Below are 9405 nucleotides of genomic sequence, written 5' to 3'. Positions count from 1 at the left end.
CCAGACCAGCCACCAGAATCCCCCCTCCCCTTCACCAGGAAGGGCAACCTGGGTGGAGTAGCACAGGGTCCTCAGGCAGGTGGGTCTAAGGTATTGTGATGTCTGCCCCCAAAAGAAGATCCTTGAGGGCCCCAGAGTGGTCCTGAATCATGTCCTTTTTGAGTCCTGGTTACTTATCATTTCCTTTGATTCTCTGAGCTCCCCGAGTATCTTTCCTATTAATCTTTTCTCTCTTTCTTAATTTAGAGTAGGTTTCACAGGACTTCCCTGGTGGCACAGTGGTTAAGGCTCTGCGCTCCCAATGCAGGGGGCCCAGGTTTGATTCCTGGCCAGGGAACTAGATCCCACATGCATGCTGCAACTAAGAGTTCCCATGCCGTAACTAAGGAGCCAGCAAGCCACAACTAAGACCCAGTGCAACCAAATAAATAAATATTTTTAAAAAAAGCAAAACAGAGTAGCTTTTGGTTACTTGCAACCCAAGAGCCACAGCTGCTGATGTTCTCCCACATGCCCTTTGCTTCTCTTTCTTCCACCTCTGATGGTGCCAAGGTCTCTCCCTGGAATCCCTGATACTCCACAGTCACTGTTGTTCCATAACAAATAGCCCCCTAAGCAGCTTAAAACAACCACAACCATTCTGCTATCATCTCTCACAGTTCTAGGGTTGAGTGGGCTCTGCTGAGTGGTTCTCACTTGGGGTCTCTTATGTTTTTGCAGTCAGATGGTAGCAAGAACTGCAGTTGTCTTGAAAGCTTCCTGTATTTTCCAACCGAGCAATTCCTTGAGGCCAACTGGGTGTCCAATAATTCAACTCCATTCTGACACTAGACTCCACAGGTGTAAAGGCTCAGTCCCACAAGACAGCCTTCACTTTGGACTCCAGCCACAAGTCCTGGGGGCTGCTCATAATTCTGACAGATCGGCTGTAAATTTGGGGGTTTCCACCACCCCTGTTCAGGTTTGATAGCTCACTGAAATGATTCATAGAACTCGAGGTACCACTATTACTTATGATTATTGGTTTCTTATAAAGGATACAAATGAATAGCTAGATGACGAGTCCAATAGGATACAATGGAATATTATTCAGCCTTAAAAAGGAAGGAAATCCTGCCATTTGTGACAACATGGGTGAACCTGGAGGACATTATGCTGAGTGAGATAAGTCAGACGCAGAAGGACAATTACTACATGACACCACTTATATGGAGGAACCTAAAATAATCAAACTCCAGATGAGTAGATAAAGAAGATGTGAGACACACACACACACACACACACACACACACACACACAACTGCTGAGCCTGCACTCTAGAGCCTGTGAGCCACAACTACTGAGCCCATGTGCCACAACTACTGAAGCCCGTGCACCTAGAGCCCATGCTCCCCAACAAGAGAAGCCACCGCAATGAGAAGCACGCACACCGCAACGAAGAGTAGCCCCCGCTCACTGCAACTAGAGAAGCCCGTGCACACCAAGGAAGACCCAATGCAGCCATAAATAAATAAATAAATTTTAAAAATAATAAAACAGTCAAACTCATAAAAGCAGAGAATAGAATGGTGGTTGCCAGGGGATGGGGGAAGAGGGAAACAGGGAGGTGTTAGTCAAAGGGTGCAAAATTTCAGTTATACAAGATGAACAAGTCCTAGAGCGCTAAGTACATAGCATAGTGCCTGGAATTAACAACACTGTATTATACATGTAAAAACTTGCTAAGAGTGCAGGTCTTAAGTGTTCTTATAACAAATAATAATAGTAAGTAAACGAGGCAGGAGAGACTTTGGGGCTGATGCATATGGTTAGGGCATAGGTGGTGGTGATAATTTCACAGGTGTATATTTATCTCCAAGTTCATCAAGTTACATACGCTAAATATGTCTAACTTTTTGTACGTCCATCATACTTCAATGAAATGGTTAAGAAAAAGAAAGAGGGACTTCCCTCGTGGTCCAGTGGTAAGACTCCCTGTTTCCACCACAGGGGGCACGGGTTCCATCCCTGGTCAGGGAACTAAGATCCTGCATGCTGCACTGTGCAGCCAATAATAATAATAATAATAAATAAAATTTAAAAAGAGTTAAATAGGACGAGCTCCAAGGTGGGGGGAGGCACAGAGCTTCCATGCCCTCGCCCCATAGCATCTAGACACTCCGCCCTCCCGGCATGAAGGTGTGTTCACCAACCCAAATCTCCTCCAGCCTCATGGTCTCAGGTTTGTATCACACAGGCACAACTGATTAAATCACGCTCTTGAACCCAATCTCTTGTCCCTGTCCTACCTCTGGAGGTTGGGGATGGTGCTGAAGGTTCCAACCCTCTACTCACGTGGGAGGTTTTTCTGGTGCTTACCTCCACCCTGCACACACCTAGGGACCCAGGTCTGAGTCACCTCATTAGCATGAACTCCGGTATGGTGGAAAAGGTCTCCTTATGAGTAACAAAAGACACTCCTATGGCTCAGGAAATTCCAAAGGTGTTAGGATCTCTGGGCCAGGAACCGGACACAAAACCAGGTATATTTTTTGTTATACCACACTTCCTGCTCACGAATCCAACAGCTGATGCCAGCTATTGGCTGGACCAGTTGAAGCTGTCATTCTGAGCACCTGTCTGTGGCCTTTTCAGGTGGCCTAGTCTTCCTCACCCTGTGGCGACTGGGTTCCAAGAGCAAGAGATCCCAGGCAGACCAGCAGAGCCACTTCTGTCAGAGACATAATCCTGCCCAGGCTCAGGGGTGGGGACTGTAGATCTCATCTCTCAGTGGGAGATGTGTCAATATCAATTTGTAGGCGGGGACTGTAGGATAGGAGATCTTCCGGTGGCCAACTTGGAAAATATAACCTGCCACAAGTATGGAAACCCTATGGACACCTGTCCTTTTAGATCCAGGCCACGCCTTCCTGTGGACACGTCTGATGCATCTCTCTGGCATCATGTTTATCTTCCAAACCACAAATGGTTTCTTTTTGTGAGCGTATTCATGGCCTTGCTATCCTGGAAGCTTCTTGAAGGCAGGGACCAGACCTTTAAGAATTTATAATGAAAGAATGAATAAATGAAGTAGCTTAGTGTAGCGACTAAGACAGAAGGCAACTGGCATCCAACCACTTTGGTTCAAAGTGTCATTTGCAAGAGACATAATCTTGTACAAGTTACTAAATGTCAATATGCCTCGATATCCTCATCTGTGAAATGGGTATAATAGTACTGTCTCATCCACAAGCTGTTTTGAGACTTAGAAAGAACACAATAAAAGTATATGCAAAAAAAAAAAAAAAGTATAGTATATGCAGTGCTTGGTAAATAGTATGTGTTCAATGATTAGTTGGGTTTTGTTCTTGTTATTAATGAGCAATTATTATTATTAATGATGATAATAACACATCCCCCTCAGTACCCATAATAGTAAAGGTGAAGGTTAATTTTATGTGTCAACTTGACTAGGCCATAGGGTGCCCAGATATTTGGTTAAACATTATTCTGGGTGTGTCTGTGAGAGTGTTTCTGGATGAGATTAACATTTGAATGAGTAGATTGAATAAAGCAGAATCCACTGTAGGCTTGAGTAGAAAATGGGGTAAGGGAGAATTTGCTGACTGTTTTCAAGCTGAGACATCGGTTTTCTGCACTCAGACTGCAACTTACGCCATCAACTCTCCTGGTCCTTTGGCCTTTGGACTTGGACTAGAGCTACCAGCTCTCCTGAGCTTCCAGCTTACAGCAGATGGCAGACCCGGGCACTTCTCAGCCTCCATAATTGTATGAGCCAATTCCTCATAATAAATCTCAGCCTCTTTCTTTCTCTCTCTGTCTCTCCATATTTCTCCTATTGGTTTTCTTTGAAGAACCCTAAGACAATAAACAGTACTGCATTTTTAAAAATAAATTTATTTATTTATTTATTTTTGGCTGCATTGGGTCTTCGTTGCTGTGCACTGGCTTTCTCTAGTTGCGGCGACCGGGGCTACTCTTCGTTGCGGTGCACGGGCTTCTCATTGTGGTGGCTTCTCTTGTTGGGGAGCATGGGCTCTAGGTGCATGGGCTTCAGTAGTTGTGGCGCACAGGCTCAGTAGTTGTGGTTCGCAGGCTCTAGAGAGCAGGCTCGGTAGTTGTGGTGCACGGACTTAGTTGCTCTGCAGCATGTGGGATCTTCCTAGACCAGGGATCTAACCCATGTCCCCTGCATTGGCAGGCGGATTCTTAACCACTGTGCCACCAGGAAGTCCCTTAATGCATTTTAAAAACATTTCCAGGGAGATAAGCCAGCATGACACACCACACCTAGAAACCTTAGGAAACAAAGGAGCAAGCAGCAGCTGGCTTGGGGTCTGGAGGGGTGGGAGACGATCCTAACATCTCTCCCACCTGAATTCTGGGCAGGACTTTCACCTTCAGGCTTCTACCTGTCCAGATGTCAGGGACAAAATCGGTGAACCCTTCAAGGAGGCTGGGGCCCAAGCAAACAGCCTGCCCTTGGGTCAGAGGCCCAAGCCGGTTGGCTGATGCTGCCTTGGTCACTCTCTGTCCAGGCTCAGCACCTGCTGGCCTGGGTGAGCCTGATGAGTTATCCTCATCTTACCCAGGAGGATCCAGAGATGATAGTGAGCAAAGCAAAAAAGAGAGGGACAGTATGTTACTTAAAGTTTTCCTGGTAACCAAGAGAAGAACTGAAATCGTGATATATACAACAAAGGGGGGAATGGTGATAGCAGCGAGCTTAATCTTTATTTATCACAGCACAAAGCCAAGATATAAGGTTGACAGTTGATCAAGCAAGAAATCGTGGTATTGGCTCGTTATGTAGAGATTGGGGAAATCACTGCAGGAAAACTGATAAAACTAGAAATGTACATTTAGGTTTAATGCCTTTTTCTTTCATTTGTTATATTTCACAATTAAAAAAAAAAGTGGTTGGTCCTTAGGGGCAGACTTGGGGGTAGGAGATCCAAAGAGAAGTTGGGCTGAGCACCGTGGTCTTTAGTATAAGCTTTGCTGTACTAGTTGCTGGGTTTTTTTTGTTTGTTTGCTTTGTTTTTGCGGTACGCGGGCCTCTCCCTTTGCGGAGCACAGGCTCCGGACGCGCAGGCTCGGCGGCCATGGCTCACGGGCCCAGCCGCTCCGCGACATGTGGGATCTTCCGGGACCAGGGCACGAACCCGTGTCCCCTGCATCGGCAGGCGGACTCTCAACCACTGCACCACCAGGGAAGCCCACAGTTGCTGTTTTAACGACGTGCATGTGGCTTTACTTACCAAAAAATTCCAATAGCGTAATGAGTGATCGGTACAGCTTGTATCCTCCTCATGGTTACAGCCCTTGCTGGAATTGTGGACCCATAGAACTGAGAGCACAAGGTTCATTGTCATTGTGCGGACCAGCAAAAAAAGGTTTGGTGACTCAGCAAAGCCACAGAGCCCATTGGTGGCGAAGCTGGGCATTCTCGGGCTCCTAGTCCAGCGTTCCTTCCACTGTGCCAGGCTTTCAGCATCAAATGTCAGCAAGTCTGACATAATGAAGACAAGGCAGCCATTTCTCTGGGCCATGGGTGCCCCTTATTGAAGGAATCTGGACCATATCCTGGGGTTTTGCTTCTTTGCATCAAGATAGCAAAGTACATCCACACCCTCGAGATCTTTTTGATTTCCTTCTTGCAATCTCTTACAGCAAGTTTAATTTTTATTCTGATTTTGAGCTGGTATTCCATGCACATAGGATAAAATATGAAAGGAACAAGGGTAAACAGTGAAAAATCTCCTTCACAACCCTTTCCCCAGGTACCGAGACCCCTCCGCAAAGCCAGCACTGTCACCAGCTTCCTGCGTCTCCTTCCAGAGAGAGGCTACACGTAAATAACCATGTCTCTATGACAGAATTTTTCTTATTGAGGCAGATTTGTGAATTTTTTTTCTGCATTACTGTCCAGAAAAATCAGAAGACTCTTGCTGAGTTATTAGTTAAAAGAGAGGCATGGTGATAATCAAACACACCAAAGTGTTCAACATCATTTGCATTTCCACTAGGAAAAGGCAAATTAATTAGATGCTGCTAGAAACCACCAGAATGACTAAAATCAAAAAGACTGATAAAAAAAAAAAGTCCATAACACCAAGTGTTGGTGGGGATACATTGATGATGGGAATGTGAAATGGAACAACTGCTTTGGAAAAAAATGTCACAGTTTCTTTTTTTTCTTTTTTGCGGTACGCGGGCCTCTCACTGTTGTGGCTTCTCCCGTTGTGGAGCACAGGCCCCGGACGCGCAGGCTCAGCGGCCATGGCTCACGGGCCCAGCCGCTCCGCGGCATGTGGGATCTTTCCTGGACCGGGGCAAGAACCCGTGTCCCCTGCATCAGCAGGTGGACTCTCAACCACTGCGCCACCAGGGAAGCCCCACAGTTTCTTTTTATTTTGAGCACAGAACTAATTTATTTCCCTTCAGCCACCCCTGTTAGTGCAAGCTGGGTTTGGTTCAGCAATTGCCCACGGCGGTGAGGAACGGTGGGGGCAGCGCCTTACTTCCAGCTTGAGATGATGCAAATTGTCCTCTTCTCTCTCTCACCTTCCCAAGCTGAACAGAGTGTAAAGCGTGTTTCTGTAAAGCGTGTTTCTGTAAAGCTTGTTTCAAGTCCAGAAGCTGGCCCCGACGTGAGTGGCTAGAGGCCACCGTCCTGGAGATGGCCTAGGGAAAGCACGTGAAGCCCTCTTTCTAGGGTTTGGGCCACACATAATGCAGAACTGAGCATCCTTGTATGGACTTTCCCACTTGGGGTTTATAATTTTCATTACTATTATTCTTATGACTCATCTAATGTTCATGTCTAGTCAACCTCGTTAGGGTGAAGTCCAGTCTGCTGTGATAATTTGTAGGGACCAAGTATATCTTTTTTTTTAAAAAATATTTATTTATTTATTTCTGGCTGTGTCGGGTCTCAATTGCGGCACACAGAATCTTTCGTTGTGGCTCGACGGCATTGCATAGGTTCTGTAGTTGTGGCACACGTGCTCAGTAGTTACAGCACATGGGCTTAGTTGCCCCACGGCATGTGGGATTTTAGTTCCCTGACCAGGGATTGAACCTGAGTCCCCTGCATTGGAAGGTGGATTCTTAGCCACCTGGACAACCAGGGAAGTCCCAGACCAAGTATTTCCATCAGAACTGACTCGCAGATGCCAAGTGAAGCTTCTGGCGCCTCCATCAGGGGGATGGACAGTGAGACCCAGTTCTTCTGACATCCATTGCCTTCTCCACTTGGGCCCAATTCGGTCTCAGCTGCATCTCAAAGATCCTTTCCAGTTTGATTTTACTTTGGTTCTGGAGCTTCTGAACCAGGCCATCCTCAACCAACTCACTTCTCCTTTGCTGCTGAAACAAGAGGACAGAGTTTTCTCTCTCCCAATCCTGCAATAGGGTCAGACTGTGCCCAGTATCTGAAATCCCCCGCCGTTGTTGGAGAAGCTTTGAACGCACTGATTAGGGTTCTTTCGGAATGAAATGGGAGGGAAGACATGTTCTTTTTGTTTACCAGTTTATTGTGGAAAGATATGATAGGGACTTCCCTGGTGGTCCAGTGGCTAAGGCTCTGTGCTCCCTATGCAGGGGGTCCAGGTTTGATCCCTGGTCAGGGAACTAGATCCCACATGCATGCCACAACTAAAGATCCTGCGTGCTGCAATGAAGATCCCGTGTGCCACAGCTAAGACCCGGCGCAGCCAAATAAATAAATATTGTAAAAAAAAACTGCCCTAAAAATAAAATCTATTTTTTTAAAAAAAAGGGTATGATAAAGGATAGAGGTGAACATCCAGATGGAAGAGATGTGTAGGGCAAGGTACGTGGGAAGGGGCACGGAGCTCCCATGCCCTTTCTGGGTGTTTCACCCTTGCAGCACCTCCACGTGTTTACCAACCTCTCACAGTTTCTTATAAAACAAAACACACCTATCCTATGACCCAGCAATTCCACTCCTAGGTACTTATCCATGATACGTGAAAATACATGTCTAAAAAGATTTGTACAAGAATATTCTTAGCAGCTTTATTCATAACGGCCAGACTTGGTAAATGGCAAACTTAAGATTTGTGTATTTCATTGTATGTAATTTTTACTTTAAAAAAAGCAAACTATAAGCAACTGTAATTAATGGTATGCACGCTGCATTGTTTAAGGGTGGAATGTCCTGATTTCTGTAACTTGTTTTGAAATGCATAACATTAGATGAATTGTTGAATGGATGAATGGTCAGATAGCAAGAAAGCAAGTATAGAAAAATGTTAACTATAGAATTTCGACGGATATATGGGCGTTCACTGTATATGCCTTTCAACTTTTCTGTGCGTTTGAAAATTTTTACAATAAAATATGGGTGGGGGAAAAAGAAAAAAGAGAAGTATGGGTGGGAGTATACTTCATATCCAGAAGTAAGTACTTTTCTTTTGTTTCATTGTTACCGACTCACTGGTATCACATCCTTGCCCTGTCATCAGAGCTGAGCTGGTCAACACAACTGCAGTACTGTTTGTCTTTCACTATCTCCAGCCAGTTGCCCTGAGGGAAGTGGCCAAGAATAGGACTGTGTGCGGTTTCTGGCCATGAAGTTTCCCTGCTCCGAAGTGGGCTGATCATACAGTAGACACTATGCCCGGGGTTGGGGAGGTTGGGGGGATTGCCCTCCGCTCTGCTCCCATCTCTGCCTCTTGTGGTTTATTTCCTTCTACTGGAGGAACACATGTGCCAGTAGCTTCCTGAGACATGATGTGCGGGAATGTTCCTACTTTACCCGCCCACTGGATCCATAGTTTAGCAGTGAGTAGAATTCTTGGTGGAAGATCATTTTCCTTCAGAATCTTGAAGGTGTGGCTCCACCAGTGTAACTGTTGGGAAACCTGAAGCTGTTTTATTTCCTGTTTCCTTATGACTTGTGTTTTCTCTTTGGAAGCTTGTGGGATCTTATCTGTTCCTATTGTTCTGAAGTTTCTCAGCGATGTGTTCTGGGGTGGGGTATTTCTGTTTGCTGGGCTGGTGCTTTCCCTCTGTAAACGCCTGTCCTTCAGATCTGGGAAACTTCCTTCAATTTTTTCATAGATGTTTTCCTTCTTTGCTTTTTCTTTGTTCTTTCTTTTCTATTACAGGATATTATTAGGATGGTTGGACCTTCTGGGCTGGTTCCCTGATGTTCTCACCATTTCCTATTTTCTCTCACTCCATGTTTTTGGGTCCTCTGAGAGACTTCCTCAACTTGCTGTTGCAGCCTTTCTGCCGAGTTTTTTCAGCTGGCTTGTTTTTAATTTCTGAGGGTTTTTTTTTGTTGTTTGTTTTAATCATCTGAACGTTCCTTTTTCTAAAAATAAAAGCACTCCCTTCTTATTCATGGATGAATTATATTATCTTGAGTTATTG

Source organism: Delphinapterus leucas, chromosome 15 (assembly GCF_059928025.1).
Source record: "Delphinapterus leucas isolate spDelLeu-1000000601 "Yukka" chromosome 15, BTC_Dleu_Yukka2, whole genome shotgun sequence".
Lineage (NCBI taxonomy): Eukaryota > Metazoa > Chordata > Mammalia > Artiodactyla > Monodontidae > Delphinapterus > Delphinapterus leucas.
The sequence above is the reverse complement of the archived record's forward strand: the minus strand, read 5'-3'. Positions refer to the sequence as shown.